We start from the raw sequence: 17,500 nt of genomic DNA on the forward strand, positions 1-17,500 counted from the left end.
CGGCATCCCCTGCGACCAAATGAGACAAGGGGATGGTAATGTCAGGTCAGCTTAGAGTTTATGATTTCCTACACGTCGGAGGGAGTAACGGGCTAAGGATCCTACAATGGGATAGAAAACATTAGCAGTTCCTTAAGAAAAAGATGCGTTGTTGCAGGTATCCAAGAAGAGGAAGTCCTGTTGTTTGGTTTCCCTAATGTTTTGAAGGAATGTGAAGAGTTGTATGTTACAGCAAGTTTGTAACCGCTGCGACTACTGGAAGAATGCAGTGGTGCGGGTCTTGTTGCTTGCAGACTTCGAGAGAGAAACTTTCTTCTTGATTTTTATTTGTCTGATGGTTGACTGTAATGCACCCAGTCTTGAGGATCACGTGCTGTAAACATAATCGCGACTTGTACCTTCCTCGTTACAGCTTAAGCGTTAGAGGTTATACAGTCCGGTCTGTGAGTAAGGCTGAGACCTTTCTCGGCCACACAGCACAACCCTCTCGCTCAAGCAGGACAGTAACTCAATGCTTATCAATCAAAACTTATGCAACAAGAGTAGACGGCGAACTTCATTCAGCCACTTAACTAGCTAACTGTGTGTGTGTGTGTGTGTGTGTGTTGTGTGTGTTGTGTGTGTGTGTGTGTGTGTGTGTGTGTGTGTGTGTCCATACCAATATGTTTTCTCTCTCGTCCTCACCCTTACCCTGGAAGTGCTTGCCTGTGCCTGACCAGTCACCATCATGAAAACTTAGAGGTACGAACAAGTTAACATGATAATTTCCTCCGTTCTCCTTTACATCTCAGCTCTCAAATGGACCGTTCAGCATCTTATTCAACCTTGGAAGCACCTAAAATTCCTTAAGGAGCCACGTTTAGGAGAAGGAATATTGGCGAACCTGAAGAAGTCTGTACCAGGTCACGAAACCCTGGTAAACTCAAACTCTGGAACTCGCTGCCTGAATCTGTATTTACCAATTTCCTACGGCTTGACTTTGCTTAAAATAGGACTTCTAGATATTTCCAATCCTATATTTCTTTTTCCTGTAGAATTATGCCCTTTTCTTTATGGCAGAGACAATTAACGGGCCTTTTATTTTTATTGGATTAATTTTTTGTCCCTGGAGAGAGAGAGAGAGAGAGAGAGAGAGAGAGAGAGAGAGAGAGAGAGAGAGGAGAGAGAGAGAGAGAGAGAGAGAGAGAGAGAGAGAGAGGAGAGAGAGATTAAATAAGAGATGAAAATAAAACCTGCCTCTCTTTTCAACGTTACAACTTTTTCAAAAACAAAATAACAAAACTAAAAACACAAAGGAAGTCAGAAAGTTAAGTAAAAAATGAACTCTAAGATAAAGCAGCACGTAAAACTCTGCGATGCCTCTGTATATATACGTTCAGAGGCAATTATCAGAAATTCATGGCGATTATCACATTAAAGCTTCACAGCAGACTCGCACACGTATAATTTATCTATATTCAGCGCCGGAGTAATAGCACCACGTCTTCGTCTTACACCGCCGCTTGTGGTGCTCCTGCTACTACCGCTGTTTTATTGTTTGTACTTACAGAAGGCAGCCAGGAAAGTACTGCGTGGAATTGTACGTTTCTCTTTGTTTTGGGGGGCACTTTTAAAACTTTACGCTTGGCTTGCCTCAGCACCTGACGCAGGCTGCAGGCTCAGACACGAGTGCACCGTTTGTGCCGCTGTGGATGTGCTGCTGTGGGCGAGTTGTGCGCCTCGATGACTGTGCCTGTGCAGCAGCCTATAGCCTTGTGGATAGGTGGATTTGTTCAGGTGTTCTTTTTTATTATTATTTTGTGGATAAACCGATCCATTTTGGAGTTTATTGCATGGATGAATTATAAAAATGCGGATAATTATTTAATGATTAGGTCTATATCGCAAAAAAAAAAAAAAAATCATATACTTTCCTCTCCATTTTCTACACGAAGAATCTACAACACATTCCAAAAAGGCCTAAGTAAAATTTCGAAACGTATAGACCTGGCATGATATCATCGTTAACACCGCGCCAGGCTCTTCACCCTTCACTGTCAAGTATTTGTATGCAACTCCTTGGCGCATTACGGGGCCTGAGGATGAGGGAGGGCAAGGAGTGCAGCTTCAATATTAGCAGTGGGCGGCATTCAGTGGGCAATCAACATGGTTTGTCACGGACCGCCAAGAGAAGGGAGAAGGTGGTGGCGGAGGGGGAGTCGATGAGGCAGTGAGGCGGTGAACTAAACCGTGGGAGTTAAAATGAACGTGATATTTAAACATTTGTATATGCATGTGTGATGTAGAGTCATTGAGTGTACGTATGTCTGTACCTGAGTACGTATTTTTGTAGGAATGACAGAGTGTAGCATTTGTATTTATCTTAATGGAGTTTTTGTGTGTCTGAATCTTTATTAGTACCTCATAGATACCTTTTCCTTTAGTAAGTGTGACTGGAGCATGTCTGGGCCAGTGTATGTCTATACGAACTTCCTGTGGTTGTTTTGCATACATGTATATATCTCTGGTTGTTAGAAATATGCGTGTATCTCTGCGTCTATATGTATATTTGCGTCTTCGTCTTTTATGTATACGTATGTGTCTGCAGGTCTGTTTGTTTGTGTCCATCTACTTCCTCCTCCCTGCCCTTCTTTGTTTGAGTCCTCTGCAACTTCCTTTTGTCTCGTTGTCTTCCTGTGTTTCTTTTCTGTCTTTTTCGTCTCACCTTCCTTCTGTCTATTTTTTTTGCTACCATTCTCTCTCTCTCTCTCTCTCTCTCTCTCTCTCTCTCTCTCTCTCTCTCTCTCTCCTCTCTCTCTCTCTCTCTCTCTCTCTCTCTCTCTCTCTCTCTCTCTCTCTCTCTCTCTCTCTCTCTCTCTCTCTCTCTCTCTCTCTCTCTCTCTCTCTCTCTCTCTTCCTGCAGATGAGCGTTGTACTCTAGGGAGAGAGAGAAGAGGGAGGGGATGGGAGAGGCAGCGGAGAGCTCAGTAAGAAGTAGAAGCAGCAGGAGGAGGAGGGGTAGGAGGAGCCAAGGAGGGACCAGCATAAGATCTCGCTCCCGTGTCTCTCAGCAGCCAAACACGAGACGATCCATGTGTGTACCATCATGACTGAACAGTATTTGCATGCCGGCCGCCCATTTGCAAGGATGAGTTTATGCACGACAGCACAAAACAAATGCAGAATATGTAAATAAGATACCTCGGAATATATATATGTATTCTTTTCTTACCTTTTCTTACTTACACACATATATCATACCACTCTCCCTTGCAGTATATACCTCTGTTTCTCTCCTCCTGTGTATCTCCTCTCTCTGTTTCTGTGTGTGTGTGTGTGAGTGTGAGTGTGTGTCTGTGTGTGTCTCCCTCTCTCTCTCTCTCTCTCTTTCAGTCCTCCTGCTGCTGCGCAAGATTCTTTTTGATTGGGGGAAAAACTCGGGCGCTTGTGGGCAATCGTGGTTCAAGGGAGAGAGGGAGGGAATGGTTTGTTTAACGTCTGCTGGGTCTCAGAAATTTCAAGTGTCTTCGCCATCCGGCAGGCTCCGTTTGCGTGCCTGAAGAGGAAAAATGTGCAGGTTCTATTTAGTTGTGACTGGTTGGGTGGGTAGGTGTGTGTGTGTGTGTGTGTGTGTGTGTGTGTGTGTGTGTGTGTGTGTGTGTGTTTGACTGCTCGTAGATTGCCTATGTTTGGAAGGTGGGTGTGGGTGGGTGGAGGAGCGTGGGTGTGGGTGGATGCTGGTGGGTGGATGGGCGGGGCTTAGCGAAACGAAAACGGGTACCTCAGGTGTTGGCAGCAGCTTTACATGTTAAGCTCTCCATACAGGATATTGCGTCAGACAATTATTATCTGCTATCACTTAATTGTTCTGCTGTACGCTTATCATAGCCCACAAAGAAAGCAGAGAGAGAGAGAGAGAGAGAGAGAGAGAGAGAGAGGAGAGAGAGAGAGAGAGAGAGAGAGAGAGAGAGAGACAGAGAGAGAGAGAGAGAGAGAATAATAATAATAATAATAATAGTATATAATATAATGATTCATGATAAAATTCTAATCAAATCTGACACTGTTTTTCCTAGCGTTTTTTGTTTTAACACACACACACACACACACACACACACACACACACGGGACTGAGACGTTAGGAAGTCATTTCGCACGTGTGTTGACAAAAGCGACACTCTGCCATTACACCTTCCCCTCAGCCTGGGAGCATAAGGAAGACTTCCAGTGCAGCAGCCTCAGCATCAACGGGGCTGCTTTTTCCCCACCAGTCATATCCGCCAGTCACAATGGTCCCGGTAATGAGCCGCACGAAGGTCCCCAGGTAATGGATTCCTTACTGGGCTGCGGCGGGACTCGAGGTGCTGGTGTGACGGCGCCGCGAAGGTCTGGTGTTGGAGGAGGAATGCTAGGGGTCTGGTTTTTTGTATGTTCCCTGTATCTATTTATCCAGGCGATGCTGCGACCCCACCTTCTTTTTCCACCCACCAGTTTACCTCCCCGCCATGCCCCTCCCAGTCCACCTATCCTCCCCTGTTCCTTCTTTCCCGCCCACCTACTCATCCTTCCGGTCTGTACTAACCCGCCCAGCTTTCTTAAACGCCCACTCATCCTCGTCCCCTAGCCTGTAACCCTCCACGGCGCGGATCACGGACGACAGCAAGAGCAACAACTGCGATAACAAACGAATAATTAAACTATGAAGGAAAAAAAATAGATCATAAAAAAAGATATGCTCAAATTGTAATGGATTTGAGTCCCCCCAGTGGTATTCAATAGGGAAATAATGGTCCTTAAACAGGGGGGGCGGAGTGGCTGTTGAGATGATGCTGATCTGGCCAGTGTTGTTGAGGCGAGGCGGGAAAGTCTCCAGACGCTAATGAGGGACACACTCCTACCGGCGGAACAAGGCAATTAGACTATGGATCATTAGTGAAAAATTATCGTAGTTTGCCATCGTGCAAGCAATGTCGGGCGCCGGAAGCTGGAGTGAGGCGGCGGGGAATGGAGAAAGAAACACAAGAGGAAAGAGGAGAAGTGAAAAGGACGTGTTTGTATTGTAGCTAACTTTTCATTTCAACATTTCATTCCATTCTTTTTGTATATATCATTTTCTTTTAAGTTTATTCTCGTCTCTCTCTCTCTCTCTCTCTCTCTCTCTCTCTCTCTCTCTCTCTCTCTCTCTCTCTCTCTCTCTCTCTCTCTCTCTCTCTCTCTCTCTCTCTCTCTCTCTCTCTCTCTCATTCCTCTAATTCATATCTGTCTTATCTAAATATATACCCTTTGTCTGTCGAGTTGAATTTTCTAGATCCTCACCCCCCCACTTTCATCTTCCTCTTCCTCCTCTTCCATCGCCTTTTTTCCCCCTTCGGCCCTCCTCTTATCCCCACCCGCCTCTTCCTCTACGCCATCCACCCCCTCCCGAACACTCGTTACTACAGGGGCGGGGCCGGGCTGGGCGAGGCGGGGCGGGGCGAGGAGAGCTAGAGGGTCAACAGGTGGCGACAGAAAGGTCAGGCAGGTGTGATGGAGGTCATTAGGTAGGGACAGGTGTGTGTGTGAGGATAATATTCTCCTCTGCTTGGGTTATGGTGTGATATACTAGTTTAGGTAAGGAAGAGAGAGAGAGAGAGAGAGAGAGAGAGAGAGAGAGAGAGAGAGAGAGAGAGAGAGAGAGAGAGGAAGAGAGAGAGAGAGAGAGAGAGAAGGCATGTATTGTATGATTATTAGAATGTCTGAGTTAAGGGAAGTTTCCGTGATGCTGTTGGAGTGTGTGTGTGTGTGTGTGTGTGGGATGTTTAAGTGTGAGTTGTGGTGTAGTGGTAAGTGTTTGATTGCTACACCAGAAGAGGGGATTACTGCTTGATAATGAAGTAGTGAGGGGAGATTATATGGATGGTGAAAGATCTGTTGTTTTCTTATGGGATGATGTATGGGTGAGGGAAGTGATGGGCTGGTGGTGGGGAGGCTACTTAGTGATTGGGAGGGGAGAGGGGGTGCTGTTTGATAATGAAGTAGTGAAGGAAAGGTAATATTAACGGTGAGTGAGTGTGTTGTTGGGTGAATAATGCAGAGATGGTGGGGATGCGGTAATGGTGGTCGTGAAGTTTATTAGTTACTGGGGAGGAAGAGGGGCTGCTACCAGATAATGAAGTAATGAGAGGTGGATGTTATGTATGGTGGAAATATTAATAATGTTATACTAAATCTGTACCGCAGCCTCACCCATATGGTAAATACATCTGGAAACAAAGCACTCAGTGATAAGTAAAATAAAATATACTGAGATAATAAAGGGATCGAAAGAATCCATCCATAGCATAATAAAAAAGGAGGAAAATTTAGATGAAATATATTTATCAAATTAAATATTCAGGCATTGTTACGGGATGATATATAGGAATAATGGTGGTGGTGGTGGTGGTGGTGGTAGTGACTGTGCTGATGGCGATGAAGTCTGATGATGAAGTGAGAGGAAGTAAGTATATAACAACGAAGCAACTGAAAGGAAGAACTAACAGCAGCAGATATGTTAGACTTTATGAGGCTGTTAGGGGAAGGAATGAAAGGAAGGGGTGCTATAGCGAGAACAAGGGAAGGTAACGGATCTGCGAAGTGTAATCCAGTACTGGGGGCATAGCGAGGGAGGAGGAGGGGGGTGAAGAGTGGAGTGAAGAGGTGTGAGGGAATAATATATTAAGACTCATTCTGCAAACAATTCCACAGAGAAAATGAAACAGTAGATACACACACACACACACACACACACACACACACACACACACACACACACACACACACACACACACACACGAAAAGAAATAATACATAAATGCAACAGACAAATAAATAGATAAATGAGTTGATGAAATAGATAAAAAAAAAAAAGAAAAAAAAAGTCTTCGATTTTACCACTACTTTTACTATCTTAAATATTTTTCGACAGTTAATCATAAATCTATTTCATATCATGTCATTTTACTCCCCCCCCAAAAAAAAAAAAATAAATAAATAAAAATAAAATAAAAAATGATAATAATAATGTCAACGTATTTTCTTGGACAATCTTTCACACCTATCCTTCAGTTAACCCATCTTCATATTCCATGTTTTGCTATAGCGTAACGAAAGAAATGCGTATCTGCGTATATTAACGCTGGCTATGCTAACAGGCTGCGTATGCTGAATGTGTGGCGTGCTTTCTTTTTGTGGAGGCGAGGGGGCGGGATGGGTGGGGCAGGCGGGAGTGGCGGCTGGCGAGGTGTCGGCGAGAGAGAGAGAGAGAGAGAGAGAGAGAGAGAGAGAGAGAGAGAGAGAGAGAGAGAGAGAGAGAGAGGGCCCGGTGCAAGGAAATGGAAAAACGGTAAAGGGTTCCAGGAAATGTTATATGAGGCCCCGAAGCTACAAAAAAAAACAATAAATAAAAAAATAAATAAATAAATAAAAAAAAGATGACATATATGTATAATGAAGACGGAGTATGATGGAAAGAACAAATAGATTTATATACATCCAGCTGTTTATTTCACACTCCATTAGTCTCATTTCCTCGATAGCAGCGCCGCCTTTGCCGTGCCAATATTTCTCCCCGTCCATCTGTCTCTCCGCATGCTTGAATGTGTGTGGAGGGGGGAGAGGGGAGGGAGGGTGTTGGCGTGGGAGGAGTTGGGGGTGGGAGGGTGTGTGTGTGTGTGTGTGTGTGTGTGTGTGTATGTGTGTGTGTGTGTGTGGGCATATGGTCTTCTCCCTTTGTCCGTCTACCTATCTGTCTGCTTTTACTGTGTGTGTGTGTGTGTGTGTGTGTGTGTGTGTGTGTGTGTGTGTGTGTGTGTGTGTGTGTGTGTGTTTATCATCACATATCAATCGTGTATATCCCCGCGTCATTTCAGTTAACTTGCCTGTTGTGACTCAACCGTCTTCTCACGCCAAAGAAAAAGAAAAGAAAGTCCAGTTTTTCCTTTTTCATCAAAGAACTTAATTTGTTTTATTATTCTGCACTGCTTTTTCTTTATATATCAATTTCCTTTCGTTAATGATTTACCCGAAACACGACAGAATTAAAAAAGAAAAGTGTGAGATAGAGAGAGAGAGGGAGAGACAGAGAGAAAGAAAGAGAGAGAAGAAAAAAAAAGCTATTCAATTTTGTTTCCCTTGACGCCATTATTTTGAAGGTGTGGCACGTGATAGCCGACGGGGTAAGGTAACACACACACACACACACACACACACAGCCGGTGAAGTCACTGGTACTCGTGATTGTGATCTTGATTGGAGGAAAAGACATATATGGATCTCTTTCTTTGCTTTGCCGAATTATAATAGAAGAAAATTAAAAGAAGGAAATGATAATAAAAAAAAAGAAGACGATGAAGAAATAGAAAAGGAAGAGGAGGAGGGACATTAGTAAGAGGATGAGAGGATGACAGGATGGCAGTATTGTCTGTCCTGCTTGGAGTGTTGAACAGTGTGTAGAGGAGGAGGGGGAAGAAGAGGAGGAGGGGCATTAGTAAGAGGATGAGAGGGTGACAGGATGGCAGGTATTGTCTGTCCTGCTTGGAGTGTTGGGCAGTGTGTCTTTATCCTGACAAACAAATGACGTAATCTGAGGGAAGTGTTCCTCGTGGAGTGCTAGATGGAGGGCACGATACCGCTATAATACGATGTGTCCTGTCCCTCATTACTTTCCTATTAGTGGCCGTTGCTGTGTTTTCTGGAGCGAGAGTCCGTGATCTCCTTCGTCTCCTGATGGTGGTCTTCCTATTATTAAATTGTTTCGGTTAACCTCTTTTTCTGTCTGTCTTTTTTTTAATTACTAGTATTTGTCACTGATCTGTTTCGGTTATCCTGTCTCTCTTTTCTTCTCTCTCTCTTCCTCTATTAATACTACTTGTCATAGATCAGCCCCAGTTATCCTCTCCATCCCTATTCTCCTTTTTAATTACTGGTATTTCGTTATAAATCAGCTGGTGGACATTTCCTGGCCGGGACAATATCCGTGCTTGCATGATGGCATGTTTGGAGGAAAAAGGTTCTCAGCTCCAGATCATCAAGTCAACCTCTTTTTGCCGCCCAACGGGAAAGATATATTGTCCCTTTGAGATTCCGAGTATGCGCTACAATTTTTTCTCGACAAGATGCATCTGCTGGAAATGGGTAAAGCTGAAGAAGAAGGAGGAGCAGGAGGAGGAGGAGGAGGAGGAGGAGGAGGAGGAGGAGGAGGAGGAGGAGGAGGAGGAGGAGGAGGAGGAGGAGGAGGAGGAGGAGTTCTCGCCCTCCTCTGCCTTACTTTGTTCCACTGTTTCTTGAATGTATTTCTTCATATATTTTTGCATAAAGGTAGAATGTTAGATATCTCGCTATATATTTTTCTTTATGTTTCATCAGTCATTCCACTCTAGAAATGATGAACTGTTTGTAGACTCAGTGCTGTGGAAAAAAGGAAGACAAACAGACAGACAGACAGACAGACAGACAGACAGACAGACAGACAGACAGCTACACAGACACACAAACAGTCTCAACGTTCCAGGTGTGTCGTGTGGCTCATCTCCGTCTTTATTGGCCCGAGTACTTCATCAGCGACTGATACGTGCGCTAAATAATTGACTCGTTATGGTGGTGGTGCTCCAAGAGTGTTATCATCCCGGCCACTCAGAGGAAGGTCCCGGTTAATAAGATGTGTTCCGGACCACTCGAGGCTGTGCTGGTGGTGGTGGTGGTGGTGGTAGTGGTAGTGGTGGTGGTGGTCGTCGTGTGTTGGCCACGCGCAAGGGTCCTCTCTGATTGGTCAATGGCAGTCCACCTTGTGCCCTCCAGTCTTGTGTGTGTGTGTGTGTGTGTGTGTGTGTGTGTGTGTGTGTGTGTGTTTCTCTCTCTCTCTCTCTCTCTCTCTCTCTCTCTCTCTCTCTCTCTCTCTCTCTCTCTCTCTCTCTCTCTCTCTCTCTCTCTCTCTCTCTCTCTCTCTCTCTCTCTCTCTGTGTTGTCTGTCCCCCATGTCGCCCCTTTTTGTGGCCTGTCCGGCGTCCACACCACTGTAATTTTGCGTCTCTTGCTTGGTGGTTTCTTCAGTTATTGTCTCTGGCCGACCCACCACTGCGATGCTGGTCCCTTGAGTCCCTCCTCCTTACTCCCCAGGATGACCTCTATAGGGACTTCTTTGGTCTCTTGGTTCTGCTTTGAGTCTCGCCACGTGGAGAAGAAAACAAGCATCCATTTATATATTTTTGCTTGTCTGTTTCCTTCAAATTTAGCACTGTTTTCTTTTTGTTTGTGTTTTTTTGTGTTCGTGTCCGGAGATGAATGATAAAAAACGACTGAATTGGGAATTAAATATATGGAAATTTGAAGCTGCCATTGAAATTTTCGTCAGCCAGAGTTAGTCTCCTTTAGTCACTGGCAACCTTGTGTCTTGTCCTTCCTCCAGGTGACTTAATAATTACGAGGAGAATTAGACAAGAAGGCAGTGAAGGGAAAGGAAGAAGAAAGTAATGGAAGACTGAATGGGATGTTTTATGAAGAGAAGGCGAGGAGGAGCTGTGACCACTGACCACCAAGGAAGAAGTGGAGCTAAGAAGAGTTAGAACAGAAGAAGCTATATAATTTTTTAACTTTTTTAGATTGCTGAAACCCGACACTTTGCAAGGCTTGAGCTGTGGTAGTAAGCCGCTGAGCCCTTGCCCAGGCTGGCGTGCCATTAAGAAGCTGCCTTGAGCTGTAGCAGGGGGGCCCAGAGCGGTGGCGCCTGACAAAGCAAGCGGCTCTCATCACAGGCAGCAATGAATCCAGCGTGGGTCTGTTGAAAAATATACGATGTTCAACACTTCCCATTTTCGCCACCTGGTTACATCCCTTAGACACAACCGGGCCGTCTTAATGGGGGAACTGTCTCCAAAGAATGACCACTGGAATAACTCTGGGTATAGCGGGATTGTCACGGCGCCCTTATTGTCATCTGTTTCTTCTATATTTCAGAGTACACCAGAACTTCGGACAGGGACGAGACTCGCTCACCGCATGGAAGGTATGTAAAGAGTAAGAATCTAGTAACTATTTTATATCACTCCTCTTTCCTGCATGTCATCTACTTAGAGAGAGAGAGAGAGAGAGAGAGAGAGAGAGAGAGAGAGAGAGAGAGAGAGAGAGAGAGAGAGAGAGAGAGAGAGAGAGAGAGAGAGAGAGAGAACTGAAGGACGAAATATGAGGAAAATAAAGATGTGAAAGCAAAAGAGATATAAATGGAAGAGAAAAGATGTAGGAAGAAGATAGATGATGTGAAGCACGTAATGAGAGAAGAGGAAGGGGGAAATTGCATAGGAGGATAGAAAGGGAAGACAGAAGATTGGAGGATAAGAAGAGAAGGAGAACGAGAGAGAGGAAGAAATTCATCACCTCTGTAATAATGAAGTGCATCAGTAAGCCGGATAAAAATACAGATCCATCATGTGTATCACCTGAATCACCTAATAGAAGACATCGCATTGCAGAGACGAGGCACATCACTGTAAGCGGAGGCACATTAGAACACAAGAAATACCAACTTTGTGCATTCCTGTCTCATGGGGCGTCATTGCTTCTGTAAGTACCGACACCTACCGTTATGGGCCAAAGCAATGTAATACTTGACCTGTACGTATTATAACCTTCCACGTTAAGTCCCTTGCCTTCTTATTTTATGTCTAAACTTTTACTGAATTTGTAACCTTTTTATGTGTGGCGCTGTATGACCCGTCTTAACCCCCAAAAAGCAATCAATCTATCTATCTACCCATCTATTAATGTATTGCTGTTACGATCTTCAGTTATAACCACTTCCTTGACCCCATAATCTTGATCTCCCATAGCCTCCCATCGTGTCGCCGTAGGAACCGCACTTGGGTCACTGTTCACGTACCTCTTTCGCTGCACGATGAAACACGAGCAACCTGTACTGCTTTCCATAGTCTCTACTTGCCATCCAGCCCCTATTCTTTACACATCACCTTCAAATCCCTTGTGAATATTGCCTTTTCCTTCCTATCTAGCCCTACCCAGCCCTCGCCCCGCCCTCGCAGCGGATGATCGGGTGAGCAGCTAATTGGTTCGGCCCATTATAAGATATCCATTTAGATAGGGAAGAGACAACGATAAATGTGGATGATACAATTAGGCGAGATTCTGTAGAGATGGCGATACGGGGCTTAAGAGGTGGTGGGGCCTGTGTATAAGATTGATGGGATATTGAAGGGGCGCGGGACAGGATGCTGCTGAAGGGGAAGTGAGAGGTGTGGTAGTGGACAGTGGGAGAGAGAGACGCTGGCGGGTATGGAGATGAGGGATGGTGGTTGGGGAAGAGGAGGAGCAGGAGGAGGAGGATTGCGTGAAGGGAGAGACTATAGTGGAGTAGGGATTTGGTGGAAGGTGATGAGGAAAGATGGGGCCGGGCAGGGTGCGAGGAGATAAGGAGAGGAAGTAATATTGGCTTAAAAAAAAAAAAGAAGAAAAAGAAAGAAGCTGAGAGGACTATACAGTGAAAGGGGTAAGGTGCAGGCAAGCATTGGGGAGGGGAGGCGGTGTACTCAGGGCTACATAAGTACTTTGCGGGAGGAACAATGAAACCGTGTTATAATCAGCGTACAATAAGTGTCGTGGGATCTCAGGCGCCACTCCCGGACGTAAAGACAGCTTGTGGATCGCTGGCGCAGGTTTGTCTAGGCGCCGCTTATGATGTGTGACGGGATAAGGTGGCGGGGGAAGGGTCTGCTGGGTGGGGTGTGGTGTTGGGGGGGGAGGGGAAGAGCTGCCCCATCACCACCACCACTACCACATTCCTCTAATTCTGCTTTGGAACACCATTTTATGACGCGAGTTTTTCACACACACACACACACACACACACACACACACACACACACACACACACACACACACACACACACACACACACACACACACACACACACACACATGGAATCTCAGATCATACAAATGAGCAGTGTCAACTAGAGAGAGAGAGAGAGAGAGAGAGAGAGAGAGAGAGAGAGAGAGAGAGAGAGAGAGAGAGAGAGAGAGAGAGAGAGAGATAAGTTTCTGGGCGGTAAAATATTTAGATGTTGCTTGCGTTATGAGTCACGCGGAGCAAAACAGACCACCAAGGACAGGCAGTGAGATGCTGTTAGAGCGTCTCACTCTCCCGTCCCGTGGAAGCTTTAATGATTGCATCTGTGCAGTGAAGGGACTGTCTGGAAAAACTTAGTGAAACTCTCTTACTGCCCACATGCTTCAGTAAACTTATTAACTTTACGGCGAATAAAACAAATCAGGCGGTTTATGTATCTGCGCGATTTTGTAAAATGAATAATGTGCCGCACGCAGCGGGTGAGTGTTGATCGGAGTCGTGATTCAGCGAGTCATGGCTGGGTCAGTGATGCCTCTCAGGTCTGTTAGGTCCTCGCCGGGATCCCAAAACCAATGCAAATTTACCTCGCGTTGAAGTCTGCGCCGCGAATAGCTCCCAGTGACCCGCGGCTGCCTCCTCCTGGCTGCCTCATTCGATGATTTGTTCAGTTATATAAATTAGAATCTGTGATATTCCCGCTGTAAATAGTTGGTGCAAAAAAGAAGTTTCTGCGTTGGCTGTTCAATGCGGGGGAGATGTTATCAACACCAACTCACATTCTGATGAAAATTACCACGGTGCCCCAAGCCGGCTGTTGCCTGGCTGCTGCTGCTGCTGCTGCTGCTGTTGCTCTCATTACACACCTGGAATGCTTTGCCGAGAAGTTTTTCGGGGTCACGCTGTGAAATCCAACTTATTTTCCTATTTTCTGATAGCGATCACTCGTCAAAGAAGAATCTCTGGAAACAGCATGATCACGGCGAAGTCTGCAGGGGCTCGAGCAGCAGCATCCGGTGACCTCTGCTCGGAATACTTCTCTCTACCGCACGGCCTTGCCTTCGTCCGCTTCCCGTCCCCGAGACCTCAAAAATGTGTCTTTCATGTTTAGGGAAATGGTCTATCAGGCTTAGGAAGATGACCGTCTCCCTTTTATTCCTCCTGTTTTCCTTCTCCTAAGTTTCAGGGATGTCTTCTTCAGGCACAGAGGAATGACCGCTTCGTTGCCCTTCCCTCCTCCCCTCTCCTCCCAGCCCAGCCTTCTGAGGTGTCCGGAACAATGTCTCGAGAAGGAAGGTTGGAAAAGGATTCGGTTGACTCGTAATTGGCAAACCCTGCGAGGCGGACAAACAGAGGTGATGGCTGGGTAACCTTGGCGGCATGTCGGGAAGGATGTCGAGAGGCGATTAACATGGTTCAAGGATCCCCGTAAAAACCCGACCAATAAAAGAACTTGTTTATTCTTCGATAACAGTAAGAGTTTTGCTGCCAGTTGGAGTCTTTTTTTCTTCTTCTGTCTTCCTCCCCTTCCTCCTCTGCGTGTGTGACGTTGGTTGAGCCCAGGGAGATGACTATAACTCCTCCTCTTCCTCCTCCTTTAGAAGTTATGATTCTTTCTGGGCTTTGGTGTCCCTGTTCGTAAAGCTCAGAGGTATACAGCCCGCACTTACCCCTCTCAATTTGATGTTTGGAGTGTGTACGTGTCAGTGATTCTTGCAAATTTCTTTAGCCACCAGAAGTCGCCGTGCGTGAGGGAATGCCAAACATCCCAGGCTCAGGACGCATAGAAGACTCGTATATCGATTAGAAGAAGTAGTTACTGTTGTCTTATTGCATCATACTTCCAACACTCCTTAGTCTTAAAAGGCAATAAGCTGGCGTACGATGTTGTAAATCCTGTCTCAGTATTACTCTCTCTCTTTCTCTCTCTCTCTCTCTCTCTCTCTCTCTCTCTCTCTCTCTCTCTCTCTCTCTACCACTCGAAAGTTATAATTAAGGCAAAGAACCTGAATATATTGCAAATGATTACACGTTTGAGAGCCATTTCTGTCTCATTCATGGAGAGCGAGAGTTGCAGGAAGTTAAAAGCATGTCTCAAGTGTTAAGGAGCGTGCGCGCTGAGATGGGGGCGGAGACTGGACTGCACTTTACTGTAGAAGGCTGCTGGGGATGGAATGAGAAGGAGGTGCTGCTGTAAGGACGATAGAAGCGAAAAAAAAAAAAAAATGGGATCTGTACAATGTGGTGAAGAATCGTGGCAGTAATTCGTGTTTTTTTGGAAGAGGAGGGCTGGACATGAGTAAAGGGATGGGTACAGAACGAGGAATGTGGAGTAGATGGGGAGGAACTGTAAAGACTGTGGGGAGATGTAAGGCAGGTGATGCTGGATGTAAGAGAATGTAGGAGGTGGATGCTTGCTAGGTGTGGCATGCGGTATTAAGGAAACATTATTGCAGGGATGTGGACTCAAGGGTGCTGTTGGTGAAGGTAGGGTGTCTGAAGTGGGTATTAAAGAAGTAGGGGTTGTAGGGGTGTTGAAGAAAGGTTATTTGAAGTTGTTGAAATAGTATGGTGTGTTAGGATGTCAAAGGAGTATTAATGAAGGGGTGTTAAAGAAAGTACTGCATTGCTAGGGGAGTCGGGGCAGTGGGGGTGTTAAAGGTGTAGTAGTCGTAGGGGTGGCAGTGGAATGGGAGCTGCGGTGAATGCTACAGGAGTGGTGGCGGCAACCAGTGTGCTGTGTGGAGGAGGCCAGTACTGTGTTGCCTGATTCAACAGAAAACTTTGAGCAAACAACACACTCGAAACAGGGCGAGGAAAGTGTTCTTAGGAGAATGTGTAAGCGGTTTCAAATTACCTTGAAGAAACCCCTATTAGCAATATGTTCCTCGACACTCTAATGCACCTTGATCGCTGAGTCAACACCGCCGCCCTCCCATAAATCGGCGGTGCGCTTCAGCTGAAATATATCAGGAAAAAAGTGAATGTAATGGATACAGCTGAAGGCGACGCGACGACCATTATGGCTGACACTGATCTTATAATATCAACATTTCTGGGATGACATGTTATTTATCGGCATCCATCGCCAGCAGAGCACCGATCATCTCCCGGCCAGCGCCTCCTGTATGACAGAGAGGCGGCGTCGCTTTATAGTTGTGAGCTACCGACATCCTCGCGTGCCTTTCATACGCAGGCCTGTGCGTGCCCTGGGAAGTAACAACGTGTAGGTGGCAGGAGCGGCGAGGGCAAAGGCGGGGGCGAGGGCTGGCGAGGGTGGCTGCTTGCACACTTAGAGGCTGTGCGGGCTGAGTGTGCTCCAGCGGCCGTATTTGGTCTAATCACCGCTAGTGTTTGCCGTCCTTCAAGTCGGCCACCACTCCACGGCTTCGATTACGTCAGGAATGTATGCGTACCGAGGCTTCCGCGACCCCGTGCAGCAGGGAGGGCCGCCGAGGGGTGCCGCTCCTGCACCTGCTTCGGGAATGTGTCAGTGTGAAGGGCAGCCCTTGTGATGCTTATCGCTGCCACCTCATATTTACCACCTGCGGCGCCGTAACGTCATCACCACCCACCTGACTGCTAGATCAATGGACACCGTTCGTCATCGCCGACTACCAAACCAGCTGAGCGGCGAGGAGGCGGCGAGGCGGGAGAGGAAGAGAGTGGGGTGAGAAGACATGTGGATTACATTCGACTTGGAATGTCTGCTTACTGTTCCTGACGTGGCCTTACGTGATGATAATCCCAAATAGCGTTAATTACCGGTGAGGTGAAGTGTTGTGATGGCGGGGCTAAGAGTCTGGAGGGGACGAGTTAACCAGTGCCCTCCACACGTCTTTCTGTACACACGAACTAGAATTATACTTGAGAAGAAGAGTACGTCAAGGGGCGCCACCAAGACTCGGGAGCTTGGTGGGGCGGGTGTAAAGGTGAGGCTGAGGGCGAGGTGTGCAGACGTGCAGTGCTGTGCTAAGGGTCAGGTTTAGTGGAGCGAGACCCCCGCGAGGGCTCACCTGTCGCTCCCTCCTCACCGCAGACTCGCGCGATGACCGCTTCCAGATAATATACGTGACGGCTTTACTCGGACATAAAAACGAGAGAACCATAAACATGAATACCAACTGAACTCAGAGGAAGGGCGGGATTTCAGCAGCAACAGGGCGCTCTGCTTTGGCTGTCACGTGTAATAATCTCATCCTACTTTAGTGGTTGGAAATTATTGTTATTATTGGAAGATTTATTGCTACGTGTGTGTGTGTGTGTATGTGTGTGTGTGTGTGTGTGTGTGTGTGTGTATGTGTGTGTGTGTGTGTGTGTGTGTGTGTGTATTATTGAGTTCAGAAGGTACTGGGAACTCCGGTTTATCTTTACCATTGATTTATACTGTTATGACATGTCTAGTTGTTGTTGTTGTTGTTGTTGTTGTTGTTGTTGTTGTTGTTGTTGTTGCTGAGGGTGATGATAATAATACTGCTGTTATCGTCATTATTATTATCATTGTAACTGATACAACCGCTAGTAATGCTGCATTGTGTTCAAATGTCCTGAGTCTTTTTATATTCAACATGTGGTGACCGGGTGAGACCAGAAATTGAAGGTTTAGGCAGAGATGATCACGTCTCGTGGCCCAGGACAGGTGGAGAGGGA

The 17,500-nt window shown here is 46.2% G+C and overlaps 1 long non-coding RNA gene across 3 annotated transcripts in view; it reads left to right on the forward strand.

Moving 5' to 3' along the window:
• LOC135114446 (uncharacterized) overlaps positions 1-17,500 on the forward strand; it is a 246,405-nt gene that overhangs the window by 35,877 nt on the left and 193,028 nt on the right. For all 3 annotated transcript variants that reach the window (XR_010275498.1, XR_010275500.1, XR_010275499.1), the window contains exons 3-4: positions 10,951-10,999; positions 11,463-11,553. This is a non-coding gene — a long non-coding RNA (uncharacterized LOC135114446). The remainder of the gene's footprint in view (positions 1-10,950; positions 11,000-11,462; positions 11,554-17,500) is intronic.

This window comes from Scylla paramamosain, chromosome 27 (genome assembly GCF_035594125.1).
Source record: "Scylla paramamosain isolate STU-SP2022 chromosome 27, ASM3559412v1, whole genome shotgun sequence".
Taxonomy (NCBI): Eukaryota; Metazoa; Arthropoda; class Malacostraca; order Decapoda; family Portunidae; genus Scylla; species Scylla paramamosain.